General features: G+C 35.4%; 1 protein-coding gene and 1 long non-coding RNA gene across 41 annotated transcripts in view; one reads left to right on the top strand and one right to left on the bottom strand.

The window, feature by feature from the left end:
- The window catches only part of LOC112042478 (uncharacterized), a 169049-nt gene that overhangs the window by 99918 nt on the left and 53288 nt on the right, over positions 1-15843 (top strand). For 18 of the 40 annotated variants that reach the window (XR_015335238.1, XR_015335262.1, XR_015335242.1 and 15 more), the window contains 2 exons: positions 6431-6539; positions 6867-6922. The exons of 14 other annotated variants lie outside the window; for them this stretch is intronic. The gene's annotated coding sequence lies outside the window, so the exon portion shown is untranslated. Of the gene's footprint in view, positions 1-6430; positions 6540-6866; positions 6923-10001; positions 10170-15843 lie in introns of those variants that run through there. 8 more of the 40 variants (XR_015335239.1, XR_015335260.1, XR_015335254.1 and 5 more) reach the window with 2 other exon arrangements.
- Positions 7034-15549, bottom strand: LOC147761300 (uncharacterized). Its single transcript, XR_015335279.1, has 4 exons — positions 15459-15549; positions 12093-12272; positions 9698-10077; positions 7034-8260 (listed from the first exon to the last, which is right to left on the bottom strand). It is a non-coding gene; the product is annotated as an uncharacterized LOC147761300 (long non-coding RNA).

Raw genomic sequence — 15843 nt, 5'->3', positions numbered from 1 at the left:
CCTCATTTCGGCGCATCAAAAAAAGAAACGCCAACTTTGACCTGAAATGTCTTTTGTTAAAGTATATCCTAATCCCTGTTTCAGCCATATGTACATTATACCTGCAGAAAGAGAAGCTCTTCCAATTCTTTAATCCAGCGAGTGCTATTATTGTCACTTCCACGCGTTTGTTCTTTTATTTAATCATGCTCTCAGCTTGAGCAATCATTTTATCATCCTGTCACAAGTGTTCCTGTGTAAATTCAATAAATTGATAATTAGATAAACAGTGGACAATGGAAAGTGTCTGCCTTGTGGGTGTGTAAATTGATACATTTTATAATACCAGAATAAAGCGAAGTCTTTGTCTGTTGACTATGGTAATTTTTCACATGTTTTAAACAAAGTTTTTTTTTTTTTTTTTCCAATAATTTTTTTTTTTCTGTTTCAAATTATTTACACAAACATTCTGATATGAACCAGTTTGTTTTTGAGAACTTCTGGGTGATATTGTTTTGAATTATATATAACAGTCATTATTTTTGGGAAAAAAATAATCAAAGTTGTTCATATGTACAGAATACTCAGTAATTATGGTATTTATTGGGCATTCAGTCCTTTTTGGAACACTTTAAATGTGATTTTGATGTTATACTCAGAAGAAAAAAATTTTTTTTTCTGTGAACCTTGAATTTGGATTTTAAAATAACCTTGTTCATATTCAGTTTGATAGAAGAAGTAAAATAATCATATTTAGCCAAGAAAAAATATGACAGATGAATATTTATGGTATCTTCTACAATTTTTCTACCTATCTCTTGTTTTCTCAACTCAGACCTGTAGTGATTGGCGGTTTGTATGAACTGCCCTTTTCGCTGGAAAATGGTCCACTCTGGGTAATATTTGATCCAGGTACAAAAAGCTTTCATGTAAAAAGACCACTTGTTCAGAAAAAAAGAACCTCCCCTTTGAAATGGCTGGCAACGAGCCTGTAACTTGTAGATGAAAGATACCAATTTTTAAAATCTTTTTTTGGTTCACTAAGTGTCCCTGTGTTTTCACTTCATATATGATAAAAATTGAACAAGGGGATAATATTGTCATCCTATTGATTTTACATAATAATAAGGTTCAAGCCCAGGCCATCCAATAAATAAATAAATAAATAAATAAATAAATAAATAGCCAATAGTCTCCATGTCTGCTGTTATAGCCCTTTCTGGCGCCCATTGTTTATTATGCAAGGTTTTTCAATATGTAAAACAGTAAAGACTCACTTTAAAGGAGATCCAAGTATTAATCATATGTATTCAGCAGACAATGTAATCTCACTAAAAGAGAGATTATAATGATGGTAAGAGAGCATCTGTCTGTTAATTTGTGTGCTTGACTCTACGATTCTAGTGAGAAAATTACTCCCTAAGTACTGGTAACTCCGTCCTTATCTATTTGACTCCCACATCATAATGTGTTTACGTAATGATCCAACATAAGAATGAGATTATCTGTCTTTGGTGCTGGTACTGTGGCTATTGTTTATGATTGATAACAAAGAGGGTGGGAGAAGAGCTGGAGGGCATGCAGCTGGCAGTGGTCAGCATGTGAGCCACAGGCTAAAGCTTTGTATATCCTGGACCAGCCTGCTTACACCCCATTTCCATAGATTTTTAGATCGATCTATCCCTGTGGGGAGTCTCACTAGATTACTGTCAGCTTGGCCGGCTTAAGCATCTGTCCCGCCTACTAAGAGCTGTAAGGGGGTAATTAACTATGGTGCCCGCTCAGCTGCCTGCAATTTAGCGTGAACCCCCAGGGAGTTAGGTCGATCTAAATCTCTGGGAAAGCACCCTTAGGCTCTATTCCCATAGATTTTAGATCGATCTATCCCCGCGGGGAGTCTCACTAGATTACTTTCAGATAATCCGACTTAAATGTCCGTCCCGCCTACTACAAGCTGTAAGAGGGTAATTAACTTTGGTGTCCGTCCGGCTGACAGCTATTTAGCGTGAACCCCCAGGGAGTTAGGTCGATCTAATCTATGGAAATGGGGTGTTAGACTTTGGCTACATTCTGGATAGAAGACTTACTAGTCTGAGGGCCAGATATGGTGACTGACTAAAAGGCTTGCCGTCTAATCTGCTAATATACACTGTAGGCCATATTTGACCCTTGGAGTAGTCCGCTGTTCTGAATGCGGCTTTAGGGGGGCCATTCTGAATGCAAGATCCAAGGGTGCTTTCCCAGAGATTTAGATCGATCTAAAGATTAAGATTTAGATCGACCTAACTCCCTGGGGGGTTCACGCTAAATTGCAGTCAGCCGAGCGGGCACCATAGTTAATTACCCCTTTACAGCTTTTAGTAGGTGGGACAGACGCTTAAGCCGGCCAAGCTGACAGTAATCTAGTGAGACTCCCCACAGGGATAGATCGATCTAAAAATCTATGGAAATGGGGTGCAAGTATCAACTGACCAAGGATCAAATATGGCGGACTATACATGAAAGGAAGACAGTTTAATCCTGTAATGGTCTCTCCAACCTCTCATCAGCATCTGGTGGAATGGAACAGAGATTTAATTACTGTGCCCCTGCAGAGATAACATGTAGGGATGCCTGTGAGAGGCGGAGAGACCATTACAGGATTAAGCGGTCTTTCTCTCATGGAGGATCTGCCATATTTGATTCTTGGACCAGTTGATACTTGGATCTTCCATTCTGAATGGGGTCTTAGGTCTTATTTAGAGAAGAACTTTTAGAAGCACACTTGTTTGAAGTACACCTATTGCTGTGTCTATGTACTTTACCCATAGTCTACACATTTTCAGTATCAATTCAGAATTTTAAAGTCTTGTTTTATGGTAGCCGAGGTACTTCATGGCTAACATACTGGTAATTTGGTATTTTTCACATCTATGAATTTGGATATTTATTTACACAACTACAATATGTAAATCCAGTAATACGAAATATAAATAAATTGCATATGAATTATATTAATATCTGCACATTTTGAGAACAGTTATGTTGGCATCCTGTGGTAGGGGTGGGAGCATGTTATACATATGTTAACACACCCACTTGCTTCAGCTGATAAGACCGGTTAAAACTTGGTAGCTTAATTCATAGCAAGTGTGGGCACTACACCTGTCTCCACTCTACTTCCTTTAAGGATTAAGTCAGAAAATTTTCTGTTAAAGCGGTGTTGGTGGTAGCCTCTAGGTACCAAAAAAAAGTGTCAGGAAAGGGGGCGTGTGATGATGTGGGTATTCAAGTGGGCAATTATAACAACATCATGATCTCTCTGTGCATGATTAGTGATGGATAATCTGGACGTGATCTAATGTGGGTATGAAACAGGTGCAGCCTGGCTGGAATTTTGTCAATTTCTCCAAGAAAATACAATCTTCAGGATGTCCTGAAACAATTGTGTTCAACACCTACCTAAACCTGTTGGGAACATTTAGTACTCGAAGTATTAATAATAATAATGATAATAATAATAATAATAATATTATTATTATTATTATTATTATTATTATTATTATTATTATTATTATTATTAACCTGAAGAAGAGCCAGCTCTCTGATTGAGCAGATGGTTTAAGAAAGGGAGCATAATTAAGAGATGAAACAGATTCCTCATCAGATATATGATTGGGATAAAATGTTCCTTTTCCTGAATTCTGTGCAAATATACTTATTGATAATAGACTACCAGATGGTAGTTATGATTATATAATAGCCAGGAGCAGTCTGGTCAAGTGGCTTCTGTTATTATGACTGCTGGCGCTGATTGTGGTCCTGTTCACATTTGAATCAACTTTACTTGGTTCAGAACTGATGGAAGTCGCATTCAGAGGGCCCATTTGGTGCAAAGGCACAGGCCAAAATTTTCAGTTGACTCTGATTTTTGAAAAATGTCCAGCACATTGTAGGTTGTTCAAGTAAGGGTATTAGACCTAGTCTCCCAAAATGTAAGAAACAGCTTAAGTTTTAGGCAGAAAATTTACTCTATTTTTAGTGTACCACAATTCATTTACCCTAAATGTCAAATCCCAAAACCACCAGACCCCAAGAGAATGCAGTAGAAACTCTGGACCATGGCAGGGCGGAATGAGGCTGTCTTTTGGGTCTTCCTGAAAACAATCAGATTCTCAAGTTTACATTGGCAGGTATCTATTTTTTCTGCCCCAAGACAGTCGAAAATGAAAGATGGATCAACAAAGAAAATTTGGAAGACTGTCAGAAAATATCTCTGGATCTATTCCTGCATGGAGTGTTGTACTGGTTTAGAATCAAACTCTGTGAACTGGCCTTCAGCAGTCAGGTGTTGATAGTTCAAGTGGCTTTTGTTCAGCGCTAAGTGCCTGACAGTTATAACAATATTGTTAAATGGACTCTGCTGGCTCAGGCTGGAGTGAGCTGCAAGAGAAGCTGGCACGTGCCACCTTTCACTTGTCACCTATGACGTGACAAAATGATCCCATTGAATATTTAAAGCTGATTAAGGTCCAATGCGTGTACCATCTGTAAGAGGGGGTTGTTATCGTAATTATGTATTATTTCATTGCTGGGAGCCATTCACCTATATTTCCCTGGGCTTTCTTTGAAGGGGCAAGTTTGACATATGGAAATATTCTGCTGATGAACTGTTATGAATGGCTAAATTAATATTGAACATTGAAATGATGATTCTTCTTGCCGTGCACTGCCAGAGCTAGCCTGTCAGCTTTGGTCAGTTTTTGCAAACTGGGGTGTTTATATTAAGATAATTGTCTGATCATTAAGGTGGACTTAAGTTATCTTTTTGTAAATATTCCATCTCTTACATGGATGGATAGGTGGCTATATCAGTGAGTGAATGAATGAATGTGCATGTATGTATGTTTGTGTTCAATGGCTTTGCACCAATTAAGCATAAATGATTATTCTTACTGATAGGTTAATTGTTTTTGAACCTGGGGCACTGCACGCAGTCATCCAGGTAAACACTACATTTGGATATATCGTAAGTGATCTTAGCTTGTGTTTACTTTGAATTTGGTCATACTTGACAGGGTGGCTTAATTACAGGTGCCTGCCACTGCTGGATAATCCACCTACGCATGTGTACCCCTCATCATGATTGTAATCATATACTGTTACGGCTCACTGTCTGGTCAGATGTCCATGTATAGAGCCAGCTGGCATTTGGCCATCTCCACTGGAATACCTGCTTCATTAATAATGTGCTGAAGATGTAACTTTCTTTATGAAACATTTAAGATGCTCAGTGTTTTAGTCGGGAAGTTTTTAAAAAGAGTTCAAGCTGTGGATTTATATCTACATATTGTCTCAGTAAATAAAACATTTATGGAAATTTGATGTACAAAGACATTTGGACTCCTTTGTTATCATTTTGAACAATTTGCCAGAATGAAGTATTGTCTTTTTGAGGTCATTTAGTGCATTTGGTGAGGGTGGAGTAGTGTTGTCTAAAGTAAAGTACATCTCTAGGAAGACTGATATCACTTCAATGTACTGCATATCTTTGCTTCATTTAACCTTTTATCTTTTAACAGTATACTTCATATATTTAAGCTTATAGCCTCTATATGTACATAATAAAATAAGATAAAGAAATATTCCATATTATGATAGAAAACTGGCAAAATTAGCAAGGGTATTACATTTTTTTTTCTTTGTAGAAATCTTATGAAACCTGTTCATTTAACCATAATTGAAGAAAATATGCATCTGCTCTCGCTCTCTCTCTCTCTCTCTCTCTCTCTCTCTCTCTCTCTCTCTCTCTCTCGGCCACCCACATGGATGTACATGTACTCCTACATGCTCTCTCACGTGAACAATCCGTCACATCATGGTAAATGTGGTAATATTATTTTGCCCGCCTGGTCAAATAGCGGTCAGCGTTTGATAAATAAAGCCAGTAGATGGTCAAAATGGGCAGTAAGGCAGATCAGGACGGTAGATAAATCAGGGATGTCAATAATAAACAATTGCACATCATAATCAAGGCATCCCCGCTGCTGAGCTTCTACATAGGTTAGGAAACTGATTGCTAGATGATGAGAACTCCTGTCCTTGTATAAATGGTCTTGATGAAGCACTGAACAACATGTTCATGTTCATGATCGTTTACTATTTCATTATTTAAAAATCTATATAATTGTTTAACAGCTTATGCATGAATGAAACTTTTGTTTTATTGTTTTGATAAATTAAATGATATAAACAGATTAGCAACAAAATATCATATTGGTAATATTAGCCATGCATATATACCTTTATATTGTACTGTTTCTGAATAATTTTAAGATATGTGTATTCTTTAAGTTTAAAATATAGAATAACAAATATTAAAAATGACACTGATATTAACTGTCATGTTCCAAAACTTTCTAAGAAATTATTATTATTATTATTATTATTATTATTATTTCTCATCTTTCAGTTTGCCCTTTGAAGAGATGGCTGAAAAGGAGGTCATATGTACTTTTATCAGAATAGTGTAAGCTGAACAGAGTAAATGAATGCCATAATCAGAATAGAAAAACTGTTTTGTAAGTCAGTTTCATTTTTTACCTTCCTCTATATGATACTGGTACCATGTACTTTTACATTAATTTATCATAAACATAAGTGGATTGAGGTAGCGCATGCCTCGTCTGAAATTTTGTGAGATTTAATTGTTTCATTGATCTTCTGAATTTTTCATCTGACTTTTCTGAGAGGAATGGCATAGTCCTCTTCTCCCCTCTTCCCTGCACCTGTCATACAGCTTTATTATTATTAGAGATACGTGCAAAACTATCAAGACATGGTATTGCAAACATTAATGTAATTAACTTCTTAGAAAGGTACACTGAATCCACTTTCTTTGATTTAAGATGACAGTTGATGGTTGGCATTTGTGTGCCCATCTCTTTGTCCAGACAAAATTACAGTAAGTAGGGACAGCTGTTGGTCAGTCACTATAACGGACTGTCCAGCTACTTTGGTCAGTTCATTATATCAGATTGCCTCATTCCAATGGACAACCATTTGTTTCCAAATTTGTCACGGTCTATGTCGCCAATGAATAATTTGATTTTTATTCAATTGACCATTGGAAGTGAAATGCTGTGTAGTATGCAGCTTGAGTGGTATTGTAACTATGTCATCTTGAGTTTAAATTATCATTCTTTCTCGATGCTTCTTATGTCAATGAATTAATGGCCAAAGTGGCTGACCAGATAGAAGCTCTCTACAGTGTGGAAATTGGTTCATGCGATTCAAGCCTCCATCAGCCTTAGTAAGGCTGAAATTATGATAAAAAAAAGAAACACTGGCAGAGATCATGGAGTGCAAATGAGCCTTTTTGTTTAAGGTCATCACAATTCGTTTAATTCTGGAAAACATTCATGATGATATTTAATATAAATGTCAACTTTATTTATTTTTATTGATTTATTTATTAATTTTTGTAGTAAAATGTTTTGATTCCACTTAATCTTGTCCAAGGTCTGACACAGCTAGATCACTATAAAAGAATACAAAATCATATAAGTGGAATGTATTGTTCAATGCTGAATTTAAAGGGATAACAACTGTTATTTTGGCCCAAAAATGTTTTTTCCTGGAGTAAACTACAATTTGCCCATACTTTCCAGTGGTAAATGAATTTGTTCCAATATTCAAAGTTAGACCATGGATTTTTTCTGAAAAGTTTGGTTCATTATAATTATCTCTTAAAAGATTGTAATGCAGGGTAGTCATCTATAAAGGTCCTGGGTCCGATTTCGAGCACAAATTCTAGAATAATTGGTATAACTGCTATTTTGGTGGTAAAAATATAATTGATAATATTTCTGTGAGTTGTTTCCTATGTATATGTTGAAATTTGGATGATATATCTTACTTTGAATTTAGACAGCAATTTGACCATTCAGTTGGGATGCTTTACCCCAAACAGAGATTTAGGGTAGAAATTTACATATTGATAGCTAATAACATGGTATGGTACATTTGAAGCCAGTGCAAGTTTGATCCTTTGCCAAAAACCATGGCCAATGATAACATGGTTCTATTCCTGTAGATTTCATGGGGGATTTTTGAGTCAGGTGCTTCAGATATGTATTCAAATTTTGGACATCTTTTTAATAACAACTCCACCGGCCTCCTGCACCTGCAGCAGGCAGAATTCATTAAGGAACATCTGTAGGAGACTACATAGTTGGGATGACTCGGCATTTTTGCAGCTGCCATGACGGCTATAGCCTGGCCACTATCTGCATTCCTGAAACTGATTTGAAATGAAAACAGAGAAAACTATTAGGTGAATAGAGAGAAAAACGGAAAAGAAAATTTATAGAAATTAAAGAAGTAATTTGTAATTTCAATTTAAGATGCATTTTAAGAATTGAAAAGAAAAACAACTTCTGTCATAAACACAATTGGTAAGAGATGGAGGAAGTCCAATTGCTATTGTGTTACAAATAGGACAACTTATGAAAAAATTGATTATCAGAATATCCCATAATTTCAAGATGAAAAGTATATTTAATACAACAAAATGTCAATTTCATGGCAGAATGCCAATAGTACAGGTTCTTCTATTTAATTGGCCATTGCACTGGCTTTAAATCACAACAAACTATATGTTTTATTATAAAGTTTAATATAATACATGTTTTGGCAGTCTGTGGTAGCAATTAAGCTGTTCAGTTGTAATGATGATCAAATGTTCAAATAAGGAGAGAAACTGCAGTGGCTATGTAAAGGAGAGTTCAACAGCAAAACCAAAACAAAATGAATCAAGGCCTGTTCATAAGAGACTTTCACAGATCGGTTCTGACTCGGTTCTGCAGCACTAAGGTTATATGCATTCCCACTCTTACACCCTGTGTTTTGAAGCATTGACTTCCTAAACTGACAACATTATCATCATTTTTAATTGAAAGTGCATAGACCTGATATCAGATATTATTATCCTCTGAAACGGTGGATTTTGAATATCTTGGAGTATAAAGATATTGCAATCAAAGGGATTATAGGTGTAAGTCTTGGTGTCTAAAGGGGGTACTTTTCGTGCCCCACGTTATTATTGCGTGGATGATTGTTGTGGACCCACCTGCTTGATTGCAATCACATTTTGTTTGCTTCAGATCACTGTGATATATCGGAAAGCTTTCAACTGACTTAAGTATGCCATAATGGCAGATTTAGAGTCGTACTTAAAAAGGCCGATGTGGATAGAGACAGCAGAATGCTATCAGCACTACAAACATTGCAAAGATAGTGCAACTTTTTCATCTTATCTTGTGCAGTGGCTCGTGGCCAGGTTCTACATTTTTGTGTAAAACCACATAAATGAAATGACATTTTTAATGGTAAAGTAGCTTGCCTCTTGCCTGGAGGGATACTGCACTGTGCCACTTTTTTTTTTTTTTTTTTTTTTAATCTCATCTATGCCTGCTGATTTGAGTGCAGCTCAAAAATTATGTCTGGAAATTTTGTTTTTTTCTTAGTCAAGGTATATATGTATGCTAAACGTATATATTTTTTCTAATCATGCTGTATTTGGTATAATAAGGAGCAAAAAAAAAAAATATTACCACAAAGTACTTTTGGTTTTTAAGCTTAAGCAAAGTGCTGTACAAAACCAAGCAGTCAGATCTGACATGATGGTATTTAGATTTTACATTTTTTTTTTAATATAATATTTTTAGTGAAAACTTACGCCATTTTTCATAATGCAGTTTCTCTCTGCTGGATTAGCTGGCCCAGACTCAATAATGGAGTGCAAGACCTGGTAATCCATCTTTGTTTTGATAGTAACCAATCTCTGTTTTAATAGTAACTCAAGAAGAAAAGAGAAGTGTTACAGACAGAGATAACTTGTATCAGTTCTGGAGCAGCGTGGGGGTCTTCTGGTCTCTTTTTATTTCAATTTAGGCTCTCTTGTATTGGTTTCCTATTGTTCTCAGCAAGCAGTGGCACCGTCTTGTTATCTTCAAGTGTTTTTCTTTCTCATAACGTCATCAGAGATTTAACAGAAGTGGCCAATTATCACCTTGAGTTGTTAATTTTTTTATGGCCTCCTGCCCTGTACTTAACCTTCTGGGGAAGAAAAGTGAAAATTGGCATCAATCGTTGAATGTCAGAAGAGCTTGATTACTGATTTCGTGGAGACAGAAAATTGACTTAAAAGGGTAATTCCTTCTCCGATTTGTGATATAATCGAACAAATAAGTACCTGGGGAATGATGTTCCAATTGCAGCATGCACTAAATTTGCCATGTATGTTAGAGACCATTTTGGGTCATGAAGCTGTACCATTACTATAACAATTTTCATAATTTCAAAAACCTCAAAAGTGCTCTAAAATTTAACATGTACATGACAACTTCTTTCATTTCTATTTGCAATGTCTCTGTCACACATATTTTTACTATATACAAAATATAAGTTTTTGACACACACACACACACACACACACACACACACACACACACTATTTATTTTAGTTAAAACTTTACACCTAGTTTGTATAGTATTACAGGTTTTGGGATTTGAATTTCAACAACATAAGAATAACCTTTATTTAGGCAAATTGTGGTACGGTAAGAATTCACTCTTTTTAAACTCTATACTTCCCAAACAGTTATATATTATATATACATCTTTGTATTACTATAAAAATAATCAAAATACACTATTTTTATTCTCAAGTCTTTGATAATTATTATACTCAAAATAATACACATTAATGCGAAGTAGAACCAATTCCTTTTGTTCAGTTATAAAGAGAACTTACTATAAACTCGAGTTGAGTGTATGTTTTAAGGAAGGCATCGCTTCATTGCCTCAAGTTTTCAAAATCTGGATCTGATATTGTTTCCAATTAGGTGTCTGGCCTTTTGATCCCTCTTTAATAAAGAGTTCATTGCCCATCTATTGTTTCTCACAGACTAGGCCAAAGTTGCTTAATTTTTGAAAACTTTTTTTACATGTTTTTTGTGTTTTTGTTGGAATTGCTTCCAGAAGAGCTGGGTGGCCCTAAGAGTGCTAATTTTTTGCGCAGTTGAATTGAGTTTTCAAACTGATTCGGCAGGTTGGCTGATTGCACACTTTAGAGTATAGAATCCTGGTTTGTGGTATTTGGGGGAAAAAATTGTTTTGCCTACCACGTAGATGGCAATGTAACCACTGCAATTTGCAAAAAGAAATTAAAGCAGTTACGTGCTCCCTGTGCAAGTGAATGTATGCATTTTGTCTTAGAGCTTTGCATTTTACTTAGGATAAATATCATAAAGTATGTTGTACACTTTGGAGAAATATTATAGTCCATGTTCTACACTTATTTTTGCTACAGTTTAATGTTTCTATAGGGGATATGTTTTTTGTCTTACCAACTACCAGTAATTGCAAACAATTTTCCCTAAAAAAGATCATACATAATAACTCTATAATCGAAACCATTATGATCCAGGGACATATAGAAAGTACATTGGGGGCTGAGTGCCCTTATTAGTCATTTACATGCTATTTTAAGTAAACTTTCAGTAATTACTTGAACATGTTCAAATATCTGTTATATTTTTACTAGGTATATTAACTGACAGATTTTTTGGAGTTTATGGATTGACTCATTAGTGCCATAGAGGTTTTTAAGAATAACATTGCTATTGCCCCTAAAGTGTATCTTAAAGCCTCATGGAATATCAAATGATGAACAATATTTAAAGTACATTGCAATTATTCACAGCCAGCACCAACTTTTTGAAATTAATAGTTACATTAATAAGCAAAACAATGGTGGCTTATCTTAAGCTGCACCAGTTTTGTACCAGTTGTAAACAGCCTTATACCAGTTTTGTACCAGATCTAAACCAATTTTATACTAGTTCCAGGCCCGTAGCCAGGGGGGGTTCAGGGGGTTCGAAAGAACCGCCCCTTTTGCTGGAAAAGGTCCACTCTGGGTAAAATTTGATCTAGGTACATGAAGTTTTCGTGGGAAAAGGTCCACTTTTTCAGAAAAAGAACCCCCCTTTTGAAATTGCTGGCTACGGGCCTGAGTTCTGTACCAGTTGTTTCAGTTATGTGCTAGTTTTGCACTATTTCTGTACTAGTACCTGTTCTACATGGATTCTTTACTAACTCTGTACCAAGTTTACATTTATTAGCCATGTGTCAGTTGTACACCAATACCAGTTCAGTACCAGTTTTGTACCAGCTCTGCACCACCTCTGTTGGTAATGTACCAATTATTTACCAGTTTCAGTGAAATCTGAGCTTAATTTGTTTCTTTCGGTCTGTGAATAATAAAAAAAAAATTGATTGCATTATGCCATTCTTGGTCTCACAACCATACATGCATTTATCAAATTATGAATTATTTTACGCACCATTTTGTATTGGTTTGTGGTGATGTTCCTGGGACTCATTTCTGAAATATGCTGAAGTTCCCTGGAGACATTTATGTAACAGTTATTATTCCAATTATGACTACCACATGGAGAAGTAAGTCTTGTAAAAGAGCCATATTTAGTACAGTCTAGATTGATAGTGTTGCCTTTATTAGAGTCTATATATATATATATATATATATATATATATATATATATATATATATATATATATATATATATATATATATATATATATATACTTTAAGATACAAAGACAAACGTTTAGAACAAAAGTACCCAATTATTGAAATATCCATGGTACCATGGGCGCGTTGTTATCAATGTGCATACATGCATAGGAGTTTGCATGTACGCATGTTTTTCGTGTCATAACTTAAACCTGTGCCATGTGTTTATAATCCTAAACAATTTATCTGTCCATTTTTAGCCTATGTGGTTGGATATTGTGAGAAAGAGAATTATGTTTGAGGCAACAATCAACGTGACATGCAGTAAGAAATGATGTAACCATGGCTGTGTGAACTGAGCAAGCATATGTCACAACAAGAAGTTTACCATGCCACAGTCTGATTTTCAGAATAAATGATAGACTATATGCAAGATAATTTCTCTTGTCACGAGTCCATTGAATTTGTTTGTTTCTTTGGTCTATAATTGCACACAATGGACAGTGGTCTGTCCTTTGACGTAATAGAGAGAACGCTGCATGGTGATTAAGATTCTTTTCTCCAAAACCATTTACTCTTATAATAGTGGAGCATTAGAAAATGCACATCATGAACTGCCTCAAAAAGTTTATTCTTAAATTTTGTTGAAATTTTCCGGGTACACAGTTATTCAGGATGGTAAGATGTGGTTATACTGTAGTTTGAACTACATAAGAGTCTTAAAATATTTTAAAACACTATTTCCTTATTTTATCGATATTAATTTACATTTTGCTCTGACAGAAGTCTGCCTCCTCAAAGTGCTCTTTAGTTTTTTTCTTCTTTTCTAAAGGCAGGTTTCTCCATCTCTGAGCTCATTCTGTGAAATGGCCGGGACATTTGTATTCTGTTTGTGACTAAGTTTTTGTTTTGACACTTTATAATCTGGAAGTTGCACATATATTATACCTGAGTTTAGTGGATGGTCTCATTGCATTTGAAATTTCTTAGAAATTTGGCATAATGGATTAAATGCTGTTTTGGATGAAGCATCATTTCTTAATTACAATACCATTTCTTTTGGGCTATACCAGGTAAATAGAGTATATGTAGCAACTTTTCTTATTTTGTTGCAATAAACCAAGCAGAAATGATGCATGTTTGTGTATCTTCATAGGGGGCTTTTTTATCCTGATTTCAATGAAATTTTCAAATGTGGTAGACATAGGCCAAAGTTGCAATTAATGTGACAATTATGAAGATCTCATTTTTTTAGAAAAAAAAAAAAAAAAGGATAACATTGGCTCCCAACTACCTATCTTGCTTACACGAGTTGCAGGTTCACCTGGATTGACTAAAAGCATGACTTTAAACATATTTTTTATTCTAAATTATACCTGATTTGAATGCTTGTTGATTAGATCGTCAGTGGATGGACCAACTCTCAGTCTCTGTTATATATTATAGCAGCTAATAATATCTGCGGCACAGACTGTTAATGACAATGTACGTCAATGTTAGGTCAGCCAAACAAACATACCAAGGTCAGAATATGGAGAAGAATGCAATTATTCCTTGATTATAGCTCTTTCTTGGTAACATATCTTTGGCGCTTTGCCAAATTGGAAAAACCTCATGGTTGATGTCATTGGTGAGATGCAATCACGTCAGTCAGTTTTTGTTTTTGTTTTATATTAATTCATTTATTGATCATCTCAAATTGTTTTGACATGCTATCTTGCTATCATATGTTATGATGCAGTGCAATATGTAAGATAAAGTGAAGAGGAAAGCATAAATTGTCAGTTAATGAAATATTTATCCAATGTTTTCTTTTCATTTATGTGTTCGTTTGTCCTACCATCCTTCCTTCCATTCCTTCTTCATCCAGTAGATCGTTCAAGACTTTTATTGACTCTTGTTAATTTTAATTAATTAAAACAATAAAGACTTGAAAAATGGGAGCCATTGTTGACATCCCATGGATCAAAACAACTTTAAATTTAGTTATTTTGGAAGTGGCATTCAAACCTTTCAACACCAGAAATTATTCATAAATTGTTCTATCAACATCAATACTGATTTTCTTATATTTTACAATTGTGGCTCCATGCAACTTTATGATCTAGTCATATGAAGTATTAGCCTGCTTTTGCATACAGTATAAGTTAAAACAACCTAACTGATATAAGGAAGTATTGAAATACAAGGACCCAAACACACTAGTCTAAAAGCATTGGTATGTATACCAAATTAGCTTCCGTCTCTGTTTAGATGTGGTGAGTGTTACGTTATTTCCATAGCCCAAGGATGGACATGAACTGACCATGCAGTCATGAGAAATTTTGCTGACTACTGCGGTTTATTATCTGTCCATCTTGGTTGAAATTTTTGTTACTCTCTCCATAGAAGGTGCAGTTGCATGGTTCGAATCACAAATAAAGATAATGCAAACATTTTTCATTCATATTTCTGGATGATAGCCAGTTAAATTGTTTGTTTCATCTCCTACGTGGAGGGCTGGGGGGGTATTGTGGGTGATGCTTAGTTGGGTGTGAAGTATTTGAACGTTTGGCTGTGTTTATCTACACTTTTATCATATCTCTTCATATGTCTGTAAGCATCTCAAGATTTGTTTAGTAGGTCTGTTTCTTGACAAGCTGCCCATAGCAAAAATAGTGGCTCGAGTCATGATATTAATTTCATTTGGTAGTTAATAAATTAAAAGTTACCAGGTAGTTATGCCGTGCTAACACACCTGCACGAGTGGAGGGCTTCAAAGTGTGATGTGCGATAATTTTGTTTTGTACCTCGGGTTATGTAAAAACGTAATTTAAATACCTTGTGTTGATCTGTGGAAGTCTCAGGCCATTATAAATGAATATCTCATAATTTGTGTTTATCAATACCCTGTTACATATACCATTTATTTCACATGTACTGTAGACATGCCCTTCTCTGGTATTGCTATTTTGACTGTTTTCTTGTTTTCTTTATGTGATATATACATATATATAATTATACACTTAGTCTTTCAGGTTGGTGCTAGCACCCGCCCCTTCTTTCAGTGTACCGTAGCTTTTCCTGTTTCTATGTTCTCATGTGCCTTTTCCCTTAGGCCTTCAGACATCCCCCCCTCATGCCTCCCATATCATGTGAAAATATTTGTAGGAGAGTGACTTGCGGCTATTGAGATCATCTGTTCAGATAATACCCAGCCGTGACCATCCTATTATGACGGGAATTATACCAGTGCTTGCGTCCTTGTAGTTATTAGATGGGGCACAAGCTACGTAACAGGATGTGGA

Source organism: Lingula anatina, chromosome 6 (genome assembly GCF_051362555.1).
Source record: "Lingula anatina isolate TDL-2025a chromosome 6, LinAna3.0, whole genome shotgun sequence".
NCBI classification, from domain to species: domain Eukaryota; kingdom Metazoa; phylum Brachiopoda; class Lingulata; order Lingulida; family Lingulidae; genus Lingula; species Lingula anatina.
This window is presented reverse-complemented; position numbering and strand designations above follow the sequence as displayed.